This window comes from Podarcis raffonei, chromosome 4, assembly GCF_027172205.1.
Source record: "Podarcis raffonei isolate rPodRaf1 chromosome 4, rPodRaf1.pri, whole genome shotgun sequence".
NCBI lineage: Eukaryota > Metazoa > Chordata > Lepidosauria > Squamata > Lacertidae > Podarcis > Podarcis raffonei.
In genome coordinates, this window is record NC_070605.1 from 14598155 (window position 1) to 14616172 (window position 18018).

The 18018-nt window shown below is 44.1% G+C and overlaps 1 protein-coding gene and 1 long non-coding RNA gene across 15 annotated transcripts in view; one reads left to right on the top strand and one right to left on the bottom strand.

Moving 5' to 3' along the window:
* DLG2 (discs large MAGUK scaffold protein 2) overlaps window positions 1-18018 on the bottom strand; it is an 891570-nt gene that overhangs the window by 644537 nt on the left and 229015 nt on the right. The window lies entirely within an intron of this gene.
* LOC128412509 (uncharacterized) lies at window positions 5916-13560 on the top strand. Its single transcript, XR_008330096.1, has 2 exons — window positions 5916-6041; window positions 13197-13560. It is a non-coding gene; the product is annotated as an uncharacterized LOC128412509 (long non-coding RNA).

Here is an 18018-nt window from a genome sequence, read left to right on the forward strand (position 1 = left end):
AGGGCCCGAGCAACGGGAGCTCACCCCGTCGTGGGGATTCGAACCGCAGACTTTCTTATCGGTAAGTCCTAGGCTCTGTGGTTTAACCCACAGCGCCACCCACGTCCCCTGATACAGTAACTTATCACATCACAAAATCATCTGGGGTGCTGAAATGCAAGATAAAGGTGCAAATACAGAGCAAATAGTTTCATTTTATATTTATTTCCCCCCCCCCATTTATATCCCCACCTTTCCTGCAATGAATTTGAGGGGCTGTACACAATTCTCCTCCACCATTTTATCCTCACAACAACCATGTGAGGTAGGCCAGGCAGAGAGGCAGTGACTGGCCCAAGGTCACCCAGCGAGAGCTCCAAGGCCAAGTGGGGATTCGAACCCTGATCCCCCAGGGTGTCCTAGTCTGACACTCTAACCATCACACCACCAGCTCCCCAATGTTTGCCTTGTTACTTGCTCAGCGGAGTAAAAGGAGGAAGTCTGCTCTTTGAAACAGACAGCCAAATGCAATTCCTGTCTCTATTGAGCAGTTAACCTCCCCTGTTGGAATTATATCAAAATCCCTTGAACTTTACTTTGATAAAAATAGACAAGGTGCTGCCACGGTACAGAAAACACTGGGAAGGGCTGCAGCTCAGCAGCAGAGAATGAGCTTGGCAATCTCTGATCCTTGACAATCCCTAGTCTTTGGTTAAAGGTAGCAGAGGATGGTAAAGAATAAGGTCTGCTCATTTAGCCGGTGAGGCCATTTTAGCTCAGCTCAGCTCAGCCACAGCCTCCTGCCCTACACTTGATGTCGTATATGTTGTTAGGTGTGGGGCACCTATTTGTAACTGAGCTGGAAGGGGGATCACAGACACGACTGGGCACTTGCAAAGCCCTGTGCAAAACACTGTACACCTGGCTTTGTAAGCTTGGACGATCAGCTGATTGTCAGTGCTTGCAAAGAGCAGTGCATTTGACTCTGCAAGTGTCGATGATCAGCTGATCACCAGAGTCTTGCAAACCACTGTGCAAAGGGACTCTGCAAGCTCTGAATATTATTTTGTCTTTTTTTTACAGCTGTAAACACCCTTGCCAAGACTGGAAGCTGAGCAATGTGACCAGCAAACTCACATGACATATCCGTCGCTGAACTGTACCGCTTTGGGCCACAGGTGGTGGCGATTGCTGGTCTGAACGCTCCGTCCACAAAAGAAGCATGTGGTGTGAATCAAAAATTAGTATGTCACACAGAAAGCTAGCCTAGAACATTCCCCCCCCCAACCCGGCATGACAGTTTTATATAAGCAGGGATTATATAAACAGAGACTGGGGTAAGATTCAAATATTCAGTCCCCCACCTGATGTCTGAAATGAGGCAGCCCTGCAGCTAATCCATACACAAAAGGGTTTGATCAGCATAACTAAGACAAAACCTGGTATGGTTTTCCCCCTGATAGCTGTTGACTTGTGCTGCATTGCCATCTCATGGAGTAATAATAATGAGCATTATCGTTACCTGCTATATGCATTTGATTTCCATCCTCTCTGCCAGGAAGCTCAAGGTACTATGCAAGAGACTTCCTTCTTCTCTGCTTTTTATCCTCCCAACAATCCTGTGAGGTAGGTTAAGATGAGAAGAGTGTGTCCAGCCCAAGGCTAGTGAAATATACTCAGAGTCGCAAAGTGATTTCATGCTCTTTATTCAGCTCATAGTGGTGAGGAGGAATGAATGGAAGTCCCCTCAAAGTATCTGCTTTATATACATTATTTACACAATGGGCTGCACATGATTGGCTAATTCCGGAATTCTACTGTAAGCCAATCAGGTTGTGGATTCACTTCTATCTGGAGCATGATTGGGTGGTTCCTGCCAACCAATCATACTGCTGCATTGTTCTAGGACCAATCAGACTGCTGCAGTTTGGATCCTATTCAACTCAGTACATAACAGCTAGCCAGGAAGCTTCACAGCCATGCTGGGATTTGAACCGCATTCTCTCCAGTCCATTTCTCAAACCGCTAACTACGATTTGCGAGATTTGTCTTCAGATAGACCCCAAATTAGAAATTCTTCCCCATCCCTAGCTGACCAACAAGTTCATAGTTGAGGTGCAATTTAAAGCAATAAGAAACATCCTGGCAATTGGTTATAAATCTCTAGCTTGTCTATCCTTCTGCCGTTACTTCCTGAAAGGCAAAAACTAGACCAGGGGTCAGCAAACATTTTCAGCAGGGGGCTGGTCCACTGTCCCTCAGACCTTGTGGGGGGCCGGACTATTTTTTTTTTTGGGGGGGGAATAAATGAATTCCTATGCCCCACAAATAACCTAGAGATGCATTTCAAATAAAAGCACATGTTCTACTCATGTAAAAACACCAGGCAGGCCCCACAAATAACCCAGAGATGCATTTTAAATAAAAGGACACATTCTACTCATGTAAAAACACACTGATTCCCGGACCGTCCGAAGGCCAGATTTTGGGCCGGATCCAGCCCCCGAGCCTTAGTTTGCCTACCCACGAACTAGACCATGCCTTGCTTTGGTGTTGATTTCCATGGTAAAGAATCAGAAGCTTTTGCATTTCTGGGAAACAGCTCTTTGTGCATCCAGGGAAAGAATTTCGGATTTTTACAGTCGCTTACATCTGCAGTGTTGGGTCATTTAAGAGTCACTCTTTTTTCTGTGGAGCTACAAACACCCATCTCTGCCTTCCAGATACAAAATGCCAACTACTTTTTTCAACCTCTGGGCTGCTGTTCTTTCACCTTCTCTCACATTTGCCCTTTTCTCAATCGCTTCAAGTGTCTTCCAGCCCCCAATCATGGTTCCCTTGCTATTTTTTCAGTGTCTCCCCCCCCCCCGCTTGGGTTTTCTTATATAAAATCTAACAACATGAATAACAAATGAAATTAAATATAATAATAAGGGTGCATGTAGGGAGTTTTAGTTATGCAAGTGACCAAACGAAGAATGGGGAGAAAGTAGCAAAATAATAATATTCAAGCCATATTGACATTATTTTTGCCTTGTTCATAGGATATAGGGGAGCTCAAAATCCAGCTATGTTTTCTTACAGAATTGAACACCGAGCATCATGGCAGATGGTATTAGGCTACCAGAAGAAATGGTGGTGAAATTTAACTTGGTTCGCGCATAAAGGTTAACTTATCTCATCTTTCCAAAACAATACAGGAGCCGAAACACAGCCATCCTTCAAAATCCTTGCTTCTCTGAATTTTGTATTGAAGTTCTCCATCTGGGCAATATGTACAAAACACATTTTACTTCTTCTTCTTCTTCTTCTTCTTCTTCTTCTTCTTCTTCTTCTTCTTCTTCTTATTCTTCTTATTCTTATTATTTACATTTATATACCACTTTATCTTCCAAGACCGGGACGCGGGTGGTGCTGTGGGTAAAACCTCAGTGCCTAGGACTTGCCGATCGTATGGTCGGCGGTTCGAATCCCCGCGGCGGGGTGAGCTCCCATCGTTCGGTCCCAGCTCCTGCCCACCTAGCAGTTCGAAAACACTCTTAAGTGCAAGTAGATAAATAGGTACCACTTTATAGCGGGAAGGTAAACGGCGTTTCCGTGTGCTGCGCTGGTGCAGGCTCGCCAGAGCAGCTTTGTCACGCTGGCCACGTGACCCAGAAGTGTCTCCGGACAGCACTGGCCCCCGGCCTCTTAAGCGAGATGGGCACGCAACCCCAGAGTCGGTCACGACTGGCCCGTACGGGCAGGGGTACCTTTACCTTTACCTTTATCTTCCAAGGAGCTCAAGGAGGTGTACATGGGGTTTTCCTCTTTCCCATTTCATCCCCCCAACAACCCTGTGAGGTACGTTAGGCTAAGAGACAGGGACTGGCCCAAGGTCATCCAGTGAGATTCACGGCTGAGTGGGGATTCGAACCCTTACTCTCCCAGGTCCAAGTCCAACAAACTAAGCGTGCATATAAAATGGCACATATTAGTGAAAATAACATACAAATATGCATTGCGTTGGGGGAAATTGTTTTGTAAAAATGTGTTTATCAGGCAAGATTGCATGCAGAAATGTGTATTAGAAATTAGCACTAAAATGCTGGTGAATTCTCATGTTGAATTAAAAAAAATCAAACTGATGTGGAAACCCGGATAATTGAACGCAAATTTGGAGAAACGAGAAGCTGAGAGAAACCAAAACTGACAGATTTGCTTATCACTAGCAACATTTCTCACAGTGAGGGAACCACCAGAAGGCCCTCGGAGCTGGACTTCACTGTCTGGGCTGAACGATGGGGGTATACACGTATACCTTCACGTATACAGGACCGAGGCTGTTTAGGGCTTTAAACACTTTAGGGCTTTAAATCAACACTTTGAATTGTGCTTGGCAACATACTGTGGTCAAATCTAGGTCTTTCAGGACCAGTGTTTTGTGGTCTCAGCGGCCACTACCAGTCACCAGTCTGCCTGCCGCAGTAGCTTTCTTTAGTTTCAAACACGAGCTTCTCCTAGCCTTATCTGATCTAACCCTGTCTCCACCATTTGCAGCTGGAGATCATGGAGTTTAAGAGTCCCACAATCCTTAGCTGCTAATGATACTTCCACACATCTTCAGGGCCTCTCAGCTACAGGGTAAAGCTTTTTTTGAGGAGGAGAGAGAGAAACTGGCAGAGGTGGGAGGTGTACCACCTGGGTTTTACAAGCATTCTTTATGAGTTCTTGCGCAAAAACCCTCAAAGTTTCTCAAGGACTTGCAAAGAATGCTCACAAAACCCAGATGCTTCTTGAGATCCAAACAGAGGAGCATTCATCCATCCCTCCGAGTTCACTCTTAATAATAATAAAAAGTGTTGCCTGGGACGTCCAAATTAAATAGTAGCTCAATAATTCAACAGAACTCAAAATCAGCCAGCTGTATCCTTCTCCCTCTGGGACTTTAGTAACAGTACAGTAATATGTGAAACAATTTGTATGACTGTTTTGATTTGATCATGCCTACGATTATCTGGATATTCCACTCAAACTAAATACTGTGGGTACTTTTTAATGATTAAACCAGACCTGTGTTCTCATGAAACACCATAGAGAAGGGAAGAGAAGAACTGTGAAAGAATATGGGAAAATAAAAGGAGAGAGAAAGTAAGGGAATAAAATAGAGGAGGGGATCAAATAGGGTTATAGAGAAGGCCTAAGAGAGAGGTCACCAGGGTGACACTTAAGCCCTTGGATGAAGGTTGAAAGACAAATATGATTATTAATAATTGTCATAATGAAGTTCGCTGAATGACCTTTGGCTGACACCTCTACCCCCCCCCTCTCTCTCTCCCTACCTCATATGGTTGTTATGAGGTCTTTATGATGCTTTGAGGAAGAATTGGAATTAACTGTGATCAGCCTCACCCTGCATACAGGTGTCTCTGCACATTTCATGCTAAAATGAATTTGTCTGAAACAAGCTTTTGAATTATGCATTACAAACAACAGCCAGCTGGCTTCTTAGCAGTGAGTGTGGAAAAGGCGCTGTCACATGGGACCTACTACCTGACACAGCTAACACCCTGGTACAGTTAGCGAGATGCCTTTACCAACTCCTACTATGACTCCCCTCCCCAGTCATTTGCCTTTAAGAAATTCCGAGCTAGGCCAGTGCTTATCTAACGTTGGGGAGACAAAGCTTACCCACCTAGGTACATAGAAAACCACATTAAGCCCTGTGAAAGTGATTCAGATTATGGACTTAGTGCAGCAAACTTACTGCTCAGTTATTCCTGCTTGTTACAGAATTGTCACCAAGCACTGCAATGATTCTAATGACCTTAGCAGAACATGCTGCTTGTCTTGACTACAACACAGAGACCACCACTCGCCTTCTTCTCTGGCTCAGATTTTTATCTGAATAAAGCTCTGTAATTTATCTGTTTATAGATATATATGTTCTTTCAAAGTTGTTCTGGGTGAAGTTCTTTACCGTAGGAAAACTGGATGAGACACAGAAATGGGAGTGGATGTTGCCACAATCTGCATGTTCGCCCAAGGCCAGGAATAAAAATCACAAAGAAGGAATGCGAGTGGTATTCACTATTGCTGAGGGTGGGGGTTTAGTCCGTGAATATTACATGAATAACTACAGTATTTTCTGCATTTTTTTAATGTTTCTCTTCCACTGAAATGCCCTGAAGTTAATGACATAATTAGCTGCAGCCACAGTGGATATCGGGACGCGGGTGGCGCTGTGGGTTCAGTGGCGTAGCGTGGGTTGTCAGCACCCGGGGCAAGGCAAGTAATTTGCGCCCCCTAACCCGTGGATTTGCGCCCCCTAACCCCCAGATGTTGCGGCCGGTGCGGCCGGCCCCCCCTGCACCCCCCACGCTACGCCACTGTGTGGGTTAAACCACAGAGCCTAGGACTTGCCAATCAGAAGGTCGGCAGTTCAAATCCCTGTGACAGGGTGAGCTCCCATTGTTCGGTCCCAGCTCCTGCCAACCTAGCAGTTCAAAAGCACGTCAAGTGCAAGTAGATAAATAGGTACTGCTCCAGCGGGAAGGGAAACAGCGTTTCCGTGCGCTGCTCTGGTTCACCAAAAGTGGCTTAGTCATGCTGGCCACATGACCCGGAAGCTGTCTGCAGACAAACGCCGGCTCCCTCTGCCAGTAAAGCAAGATGAGCGCTGTAACCCCACAGTCGTCCGTGACTGGACCTAATGGTCAGGGGTCCCTTTACCTTTACCTTTTACAGTGGATATCAAGACAAATAACAAAGGGTTTTAATAGAAGCTGAACTGTAGCTGAACAGAAACACTGCTGATTGCAACCAACACAGGACAGGACAAAAATGGTGCCTCCATATCAGGGGTATAGTCATCTGGGATCACAGGGATGTTGTAGGTCCATTACTTTCAGATGAGCAGAGTCCCAGTGTAAGCATCCTGAGAACTCAGCTCCTAAAAAGTGATGATTAGCATTTACTTATGCCTCGTTGCTGCAAAGTTGTGGCATTTATTGTCCTATAAGTAGCTAATGAATGAGCATAATAATAGTTCAGTATCTGCAGTACCAAAGGAGTTTCCCTCAGGCAGTTTAGCAATTTCGTGCTAGAACATCCATTGCTAAGGGTGCCCTGGGCTATCTTAAGATTGTGCTCCCTCCTTCCCTTCCCACTCCAATCTCCAGAGAAGTGCTTGAAACAGGCTTCATTTGTAGGCAAATTCCTGTAACTTTGGTAAGGACCCTGGAATTTTGAAATGGGGGAGGGGCATTTCATTTCTGCATGCTTATGTCTCTACCCTCTAACTTTTTTTAATTTCACTTGTGGGCTGCATTACTGAAACTTTTTAAAGCTGCTTTAGCTTGCTCTAAAAAACTAAAAAAAAAAGCCCTTTTGCTCTGAGTGTGTGATGTGCTCTCTGTGAGCTGTAATTTACTCTGCAAAAAACAGCAAACCACCTTTTGATCTTCTTCTTGCTGAAGCTAAGAAATATATACCCTCCGCCTGCATTCATTGTTCAAGAGAACTCCAGAGCAAGAGACTGAAAGTTCATTTTTATTGTATAATCTTAGAAGGTTGTATAATCTTAAAAGGGAATGCAGCTACGAGAGAGTGTGGCTTTCAGGGGGTGCAATTGTGACTATCATGAAGGGACCCTGCACTTCAGAATTTGTTGCTACACTACTGCTCCTAACACATCCCTATTCCTAACCTGCAGCGGTTGGAGGTTTGGTTGATGAGATGCCACAATCTTCTGAAGCAAGGTTTGGTGGCACTAAAAACAAGAATTTGGTGTTGATGGTCTCCAGATTATGGGATGTCCGTCCCATAAAGAACTCTGCCAGGTCTAGTCCGTTCAGGAGGCTGGCAGAAACAATTCATTTCTGTCAGGCAGCCTAGATTTTTTTAAAGCTGTCTTAAACAGAATTGCTGTGTTTTTATAAAATGTTGTAGTCTCTAGTTACCTGTTAGTTTGTTATGATGTTGCTCTGTTTTTCTAATGTGTTTTTCTTTACCCCATGTTTCTTTAGTACTGCATATTGTGTCTTTATTATGCCAGTTACTCTGAGGACCATTGTCAGGCTAGAAATTTAGTAAATATAACTTCCTACGGCGTCTTGAGAACACACTAGGTTTTGTAATTTTCTGACGGTTTGTTGCTTTGCTTCATTGATTTAAAATAAATAATCTCATTCTGGCTGTTTAGCTTTATTGTTAGGTATGTATGCTGCCTAGTTTTAGCTCTGAATATCATAGTGGGAAAATGCATGTGGTGCAATGGTTAGAATCTCAGGCTAGGACAGAGGGAAACCCCGGTTCAAATCCCCCACTCAGACATGAAGTTTGCTTGGTGAGCTTGGATCAACTCTATCTCTACGTAATCTACCTCAAAAGGTGGTTTTCAGGATAAAAGTGGGCAGGAAGACCGCAGTATATGCCACCCAGAGCTACTAGGATAAAAAATGTACTGAAAAGGTGACTGATACGATGCACACTGGAAACTCCTTAGAGTGGGGGGACCCAATGCGAAGTCTTCCAGATGCTGCTGAACTTCAACTCCCTTGGCTATTCAAAATGCTGGCTGGGGCTGATGGAAGTTGGAGTCCAACAACATCTGAAGGGTGTGACGCTGGACATCCCTGCTTTAGAGGAAGTGCCAGGAAGGATGCAAACACGGGGGGAAAGATTATCACCAGACCATCCAATCAGCTCATAGATGAAGTGAGATTTAATAAAGGTACTTCCTGCCTCATAACTCATATTTTCTACATGCTGATATAAAACTCAGTTCAGTGTAACCCAATTCAAGTAAAACTGAAATGTTGGCATCAGTATCGGCATTCCGCCGGCTCCTCAAAACATACCTGTTTAGGCAAGCATTCTCCTGAACTTGTGATTTTATTGTTTAATTGGGTTTTCCCCCGCTTACTGTTTGAATTTTTGTGCTGTTTAATTGTTTGCTTTATTGTGCATTTTAATTAAGAATATTTTAATATTATTGTGTATTTTAATTATGGGTGGATTTTATAAACCGCTTAGGAGCCACTTTTGCATATAAGCAGGAAGTAAGTTGTTTAATAATGATGATGATGATGATGATGATGATGATGATGATGATACAGCTCTAGCATTGAAGTATTAGTCATTGCTGCCCTCTGCTCCTTTGGGAGGAAGGGTGGGATAGAAGTTTAATAATAAATAAAACATCTAGCAGCCCCTTTCAGAGACAGCATCTCAGAAGGAGGATTGAGAACACACCCATTGTTCTCATGCCCAAAGTGTCTATCATAGAATCATAGAATCATAGAATCATAGAATCATAGAGTTGGAAGAGACCACAAGGGCCATCGAGTCCAACCCCCTGCCAAGCAGGAAACACCATCAGAGCACTCCTGACATATGGTTGTCAAGCCTCTGCTTAAAGACCTCCAAAGAAGGAGACTCCACCACACTCCTTGGCAGCAAATTCCACTGTCGAACAGCTCTTACTGTCAGGAAGTTCTTCCTAATGTTTAGGTGGAATCTTCTTTCTTGTAGTTTGGATCCATTGCTCCGTGTCCGCTTCTCTGGAGCAGCAGAAAACAACCTTTCTCCCTCCTCTATGTGACATCCTTTTATATATTTGAACATGGCTATCATATCACCCCTTAACCTCCACTTCTCCAGGCTAAACATGCCCAGCTCCCTTAGCCGTTCCTCATAAGGCATCGTTTCCAGGCCTTTGACCATTTTGGTTGCCCTCCTCTGGACACGTTCCAGTTTGTCAATGTCCTTCTTGAACTGTGGTGCCCAGAACTGGACACAGTACTCCAGGTGAGGTCTGACCAGAGCAGAATACGGTGGCACTATTACTTCCCTTGATCTAGATGCTATACTCCTATTGATGCAGCCCAGAATTGCATTGGCTTTTTTAGCTGCCGCGTCACACTGTTGGCTCATGTCAAGTTTGTGGTCAACCAAGACTCCTAGATCCTTTTCACATGTAGTGCTCTCAAGCCAGGTGTCACCCATCTTGTATTTGTGCCTCTCATTTTTTTTGCCCAAGTGCAATACTTTACATTTCTCCCTGTTAAAATTCATCTTGTTTGTTTTGGCCCAGTTCTCTAATCTGTCAAGGTCGTTTTGAAGTGTGATCCTCTCCTCTGGGGTGTTAGCCACCCCTCCCAGTTTGGTGTCATCTGCAAATTTGATCAGGATGCCCTTGAGTCCATCATCCAAGTCGTTGATAAAGATGTTGAATAAGACCGGGCCCAAGACAGAACCCTGTGGCACCCCACTAGTCACTCTTCTCCAGGATGAAGAGGAACCATTGATGAGCACCCTTTGGGTTCGGTCAGTCAGCCAGTTACAAATCCACTGAGTGGTAGCATAGTCAAGACCGCATTTTACCAGCTTCTTTACAAGAATATCATGGGGCACCTTGTCAAATGCCTTGCTGAAATCAAGGTAGGCTACATCCACTGCGTTCCCTTCATCTACCAGGCTTGTAATTCTGTCAAAAAACGAGATCAGGTTAGTCTGACATGACTTATTTTTCAGAAATCCATGCTGACTATTGGTGATCACAGCATTCCTTTCTAGGTGCTCACAGACTGTTTGCTTAATGATCTGCTCCAGAATCTTCCCTGGTATTGATGTCAGACTGACTGGGCGGTAATTATTTGGGTCCTCTCTTTTCCCCTTTTTGAAAATAGGGACAACATTTGCCCTCCTCCAGTCTGCCGGGACTTCGCCTGTTCTCCAGGAATTCTCAAAGATGACTGCCAGTGGTTCTGAAATCACATCTGCCAGTTCTTTTAATACTCTTGGATGCAGTTCATCTGGCCCTGGAGACTTGAATACATCTAGACTAGCCAAGTATTCTTGTACTATCTCCTTAGTTATTCTGGGCTGTGTTTCCTCTGCTGAATCATTTGCTCCAAATTCTTCAGGTCGGGCATTGTTTTCTTTATCGGAGAAGACTGAGGCAAAGAAGGCATTGAGGAGTTCAGCCCTTTCTGTGTCCCCTGTTTGCATTTCACCATCTTCTCCTCTGAGTGACCCCACTGTTTCTTTGTTCTTCCTTTTGCTACGAACATACCCATAAAAGCCTTTTTTGTTGCTTTTAACCTCTCTAGCAAGCCTGAGTTCATTCTGTGCTTTAGCTTTTCTGACTTTGTGTCTACACGTGTTGGCTATTTGTTTGAATTCCTCTTTGGTGGTTTCCCCCCTTTTCCATTTTTTGTACACATCCTTTTTTAATCTTAACTCAGTTAAAAGTTCTTTAGATAGCCACCCTGGCTTCTTTAGGCACCTTCCATGTTTCCGTCTCATTGGTATTGCCTGAAGTTGTGCTTTTACTATCTCCCTCTTAACAAACTCCCAGCCATCATGAACTCCCTTTCCTTTTAGTATTACTGTCCATGGGATCTCACCAAGCACTTCCCTAAGTTTTATGAAGTCGGCTTTCTTAAAGTTGAGAAATTGAGTCCTAGTATGCTTGGCTGCTCCTTTCCGCTGTATAGTAAACTTCAGAAGAGCATGATCACTTGCGCCTAATGATCCTTCCACTTCTACCCCACTAACCAGGTCATCAACATTGGTTAGGACCAGATCTAAAATGGCTGTTCCTCTTGTTGCTTCTCCCACTTTCTGGACAATGAAGTTGTCTGCAAGGCCAGTAAGGAATCTGTTTGACCTTATGCTCTTGGCTGAGTTTGACATCCAACAAATATCCGGGTAATTGAAGTCCCCCATTACTACTATCTCCCTTCCTTTTGCATGCTTGGCCATCTGTTCCAGGAAGGCATCATCTATGTCCTCCGTTTGGCTTGGGGATCTATCAGAAGCTCTGAATAAAGCCTACACATGGGCAAATAGCGCACAGGCACTATCTGCACGATCATAAAACCTGAAAAAGGCTCTAACCCACCCTTCACATGAATGCATGTAGTGTCATGCAACGGTAAATTAATCAACGCAGAGTTGAAGGGCCACAAGAATATTGTTCTATATATGACCATCAGAGTCTTCTTTATAAACAGAATAAAACTTTACCAAAGAAAATTAACTTGTTCAGAAACAGCATAGTTAAAGAGCATACACAGAGTGCTCATAGCAGCTATCTAACTCTTCACAGAGGCATAGTCTTAGTTACTGATTAACCGGAGTCCTGGAGCCACTCTGTCTGCAACAACACACACAGGTACACAGTGACACTCACTGAGGCCCACAGAGATGCTGGCTACTTTTATAGGGGGGAATGAGTCATCACTCAAGAAGAGTCATGAGTCGCAGTGACTTAGCAGTTTGCTCTTAACAGTTAACAGGCTTAGGCTTGAATGACTGTGTAGGCCTTGTAGGCCTTGCCTTACACCTTCTGCTCTCAAGAAGCTTTGACTCATGACATGTAGATGGAGGACAGGAGAGCAGGTGCAATCTGCATCCACTGTGTTTCTTCCAATCATGTCTATCCTACAATCCAGTGGCAGCCAACAGGGTACCCTCTGGTTGGTGGTGGACTCCGACTCCTATCAGCCCCAGCCTACATGACCAATGCTTAGGGATGATAGGAGTATCTGGAGAAGACTACATTGACCATATAACACCAGTCTTGAAACACCTACACTGGCTCTCCCAGTACGTTTCTGAGCACAATTCAAAGTGTTGGTGCTGACCTTGAAAGCCCTAAACAGCCTCAGTCCAATATATCTGAAGGAGCGTCTCCACCCCCATCGTTCTGCCCAGACACTGAGGTCCAGCACCGAGGGCCTTCTGACGGTTCCCTCGTTGCAAGAAGCCAAGTTACAGGGAACCAGCCAGAGGGCCTTCTCTGTAGTGGCACCCGCCCTGTGGAACGCCCTCCCACCAGATGTCAAAGAGAAAAATAACTACCAAACTTTTAGAAGACATCTAAAGGCAGCCCTGTTTAGGGAAGCTTTTAATGTTTAATAGATTATTGTATTTTAGTGTTCTGTTGGAAGCCGCCCAGAGTGGCTGGGGGAACCCAGCCAGATGGGCAGGGTATAAATAATATTATTATTATTATTATTATTATTATTATTATTATTATTATTATAGGCTACCCTTGTTGTAATCAAGTTTACTCCACTTGGGAAGCTATTATTCTTCTACCCGCAGTCATTCCACCTGTGGCTCCTATGTGTGCAGATTCATTGATCTGAACTTCTAGTAGGACCTCATCTTATGCTGAAACCCTCTTCCGGTTACCCAGCCAAGTAATATTTATTTTATTTCTACAGATTTATAACCTGCTTCACAGCCTTAAGCCACTGAAGCAGGGTGCAAGAGATGAAATACAGGTCTTCCCAAACTCTTAGCCACCTACTCATCCCCATCTACACAAAAATCACCGGCGTTCCGTGTTCTTTTCCATTGCTCAGTCCCTCACGACATTCCTTACAATGCAAAAAACCCAATGAGCAAAATTATGCAGTTGGCAGCCAAAGGTTCCAAAAGACTAAAGAAGCTGTCACTGTTCCCGAAAGCTCACAAGTGAAAAGCTAAACAAAAACCGACGTGCCACTAAGTACACAAATCAGAAGGCTGGAGAGAAGGAGGACTTCAATGCACTATCTAAATAAATAAAAGTCGACCTCGATGCTGCCATTGTCTGGAAACTTATTGACTTTAATTTACCGTGTATGGCGCCTGTAAAATGCAAGTCATACTTTCCCACTTTTCATACTCTTGACAACCATTATAGCTTCATTATCTTCAAGCATCATCCAAGTCCTCCATCTTGTCATCATTATGCGAGTCAGAAAACATTACTGGGTGAATGAAATGCCAAATGAAGGCATCCTCCCATTCGCACCAATTCTCCAAACAGATATGCCTAGCAAAATGTTAAGAGTCGCCTTTGTTAAAGCAACCATATATTAAGTTTAATCATTAGCATGTCTAATGCCAGCCTTTCTCAACCTTGGCTCCCTAGATGTTGTTGGACTACAACTCCCATCATTTCTAGCCAGCGTGACCAGTGGCCTGGGATGCTGGGAGTTGTAGTTCAAGAACATCTGGGGACCCAAGTTTGAGAAAGGCTGGATAGGGTGGTGGTCAACTAGGTTTTACTCAGAGTAGACCAACTGAAATTGATCTGTGTGAGGTCCATTAATTTCAATAGGTCTGCTCTGAGTAAACCTTCGTTGAATACCACCAAACGCTCTACTCTCCAGTAGACTTATTTCCCAGCCGTAATATCCTTCACCATAGCATTTGCCAACCTGGTGCACTCTTGATGCTTTGAACTAGAACTCCCATCAGCTCCAGCCAGCTTGGCTGTAGTCCAAACAGGTGGAGGGGACCAGTTTAGTGAAGGGTGTTTTAGTGGGAGATGCCAGGGATTGAACCCAGGACCTTGTGTGTGGAACACATGAGCTCTGCTGTTGAACTATCCTTTCACCAGCCAGATTGGTGCAAAACACCTTCAAGAGGGTAGAAGAGTTTGGATCTGATATCCCGCTTTATCACTCCCCTTCAGGAGTCTCAAAACGGCTAACATTCTCCTTTCCCTTCCTCCCCCACAACAAACACTCTTGTGAGGTGAGTGGGGCTGAGAGACTTCAGAGAAGTGTGACTGGCCCAAGGTCACCCAGCAGCTGCATGTGGAGGAGCAGAGATGTGAACCCGGTTCACCAGATTACAAGTCCACCGCTCCTAACCACTACACCACACTGGCTCTCAACAAGAAACCAAGGGGAAATAGAATGCTCCCACACACAAACACACATTGATTCCTTTTAGAATAATTTCCAATTTATTTGCAGAAACTGTTCACCATGGGCAAGAGTCTCGCAGCCCTACCTGATATGTCAGAATTTGCACCCTGGACCTTTTACATCCAAAGCATGTACACTTTCAATAAGCCATGATTCTTCCTTCAACTTGAGAAGAGAGGATTATGTCCCACATTGCCCATCCAAGGAGCTTTTGCTCTAAATGCTATCTTTATGAGGAAAACATCACCAGAGCAATTTTTTATTATTATCGATTCAGGGAACTTCTCTCATTTGCTCAATTTAGATTTCTCATCTAAAATTGCTTCTTGCTGAAAATTCTATTAGCTGGCAATCATACACTGCTGCATCTAAGAAACAGACGTTTCAGGGAAGATATGTGGTGGTTAGGCAGGGTGTTATATATCTGAATCAGGCAGGACGTTATCTGAATCTTTTCAAGACCAGTATGGACCAGGTTAAATAATAGACTTAGGACAGATTTGATGTTATGTTTTGATACAAGCTAGAAGTGTTTCTGCATCAGCACATGCAGGTAAGAACAAGATGCACGTGTTGGTAACATACAAGTGTGACAAAGAAAGTATTTATTTCAATAGTGCACATCTGAGCTATGGAATTTCCCCCCACATAAATTTAATGATGGCCACATAAGTGGGTCCTGCCCCATTTTGAGCAAAATATGATTCTGATTCTAAGATGATAATAACAACAATAACAATAACAATTTTATTTGTACCCTGCCCTCCCCAGTCGGAGCCGGGCTCAAAGCGGCTAACATCGTATAAATAATACAATATGCATAAAAACAAGCAATCAATCCATTAAAATGCACCCCAAAATTAATTAAAATAAATTAAAATTAAAACTGGACAAATGACAATCCTCAGGTTAAAACTGAAAGTGGTTAATACTCTCCAGGACCAACTGTTTCCACTTATATTACAGTGGTACCTGGGGTTAAGAACTTAATTCGTTCTGGAGGTCCGTTCTTAACTTGAAAGTGTTCTTAACCTGAGATACTACTTTAGCTAATGGGGCCTCCCGCTGCCGCAGTACCGCCAGAGCATGATTTCCGTTCTCATCCTGAAGCAAAGTTCTTAACCCGAGGTACTATTTCTGGGTTAGCGGAGTCTGTAACCTGAAGCGTCTGTAACCTGAAGTGTCTGTAACCTGAGGTACCAGTGTATAAGGACCTGTGAGCTCTAAAGGGGCTAGACAAATTATCAGTGACTACTGGAATGATGGCTGTGTATTAGATCCAGAATCAGAGTCAGCATGCATCTGTCTGGAGGTCTACAGAGTGGCTTCACTGAGCTCTAAAGCAGGTGTCTGAGAATCACGTTGTGCTCCTTATTCAACCTATGCAAAGCAGGGCGGCGGGCAGGCAATAAGCCTTCTCTGGCAGGTGCATGTTGGCCCCTGCTGGAAATTTTCCAAAGAATTAAGCAGGCAGCATATGGTGACCAAAGCACAAACAAAATTCTAATGTGTCTTCTGGGTACGGACCACATTGTCTTTGAGAGCGGTAACAGCATTAATGCCTGGCAATGTCTGGCTTGCTTCAAGGACATTGAGAACTATGTTGTGAGGGGAGGTCTTGAACTACATACTCGGCATTGCATTTAGGCTGTCCATGCGCCCCACTTTATATAGGACAACCATGTACTTGAGAGGCCTGGTAGGGGACAGGCCTTGATTGGAAGTTATTCTCCGTTGGGAGACTTGTCCTGTTCGAGTCCAGTTTGTAGATAAATAACAATAAAAAGAGAGAAGAGTGGGGTGGAAGTTTATTACTGACTCACTCCATTCCATTTATGAATCATTTCCTATGGGTGACGGAAGAAGAAGAAAATATCAACAATAAAAAGAAACAAAAAATAATTTAACAGCCTATCCAGATGGGTTGAAAATCTTCACTTAAAAAAGGCACTAAGGCCCCACCTGTAGGGACGCAGGTGGCGCTGTGGGTTAAACCACAGAGCCTAGGACTTGCCAATCAGAAGGCCGGCAGTTCGAATCCCTGTGACGGGGTGAGCTCCCGTCACTCGGTCCCTGCTCCTGCCAACCTAGCAGTTCGAAAGCACATCAAAGTGCAAGTAGATAAATAGGTACCGCTCTGGCGGGAAGGTAAACAGCATTTCCGTGCACTGCTCTGGTTCACCAGAAGCGGCTTAGTCATGCTGGCCGCATGATCCGGAAGCTGTACGCTGGCTCCCTCGGCCAATAAAACGAGATGAGCGCCACAACCCCAGAGTCGGTCACGACTGGACCTAATGGTCAGGGGTCCCTTTACCTTTTAAGGTCCCACTATGACTTTCTTTTTAAATTATGGAAGTCATTTCTTTATTTGCATTTACCCATATGATTTAGCATGTGCAAATTAGTGTCCTCTTTTGACCCTCCAGAAGGTGTTGGACTACAAATCCCATAATCCTTGGTCACTCGCTGGCCATGCTTGCTGGAGCTGTTGAGAGTTGGAGTCATGCAATATCTAGAGAACCAAACTCTCCTTAGTCTGTTCGCTCTGTTACTCTGTCAACTGCCATGTTTAATGGACAGCACTCCTATGCAGGATTGTGGGGAACAAAAGCATACATAGGACTAATCAAAAGAGGTGTTAGAGTGACAGAGGGAGCTCTTTAAAATCATTTTATCGAGCTTTTCTATAAGAAGAATGAAAATCAGCCAGTTCTTTCTTTTACAGCTGAAAATGTATGACCTCATTATCTCTCTATTTTTTTATAAAAGAAAATTACTTGTTGGAATGCTGTAACACAAAGTGATGGGATCACCGGCTGAGATGAAGCAGACCTTGGGAGCAACTGAGCCAGAACAGGGAAGAATGAGATGGAAAGTATCCAAGGCAGATAATGAAGAGTTTCTCTGGGATTTCTTTGCCATTTCGCCATTATGCTTCTTCCAAATGGACTCTGATCGTTTTCTCCCGCTTTGTAGGGAAATTGAATAATGTCATGCAGTGCCGTCATGATATTGTTTTATTGCTCTTTTTGTTGTTATGGTGACAAAAATGATTTTAAACAAAGGCTCTCCACCCCACCTCATCAGCCGCTTTTGGACTTAGTGTGTTGGGGGAGGGGGTCATCAAATGCCAAGCTGTTTTGTTTCTGAGTCAAATCACGCAAAGTCATTGACAAATGAGTGGGTTTTGTCGTTGTTCACGGTAACTTTCCTGATTTTAACTGATCATTTAACTGTTTGAAATAAGCCTCGCAGCCTTGCGATTCAGGAGAGATCCTGAGGATATTTAAGTAACAAATAGACAAGGGACGTGCTTTGGGGGGGAGGGGAGGGGTTTAAATTA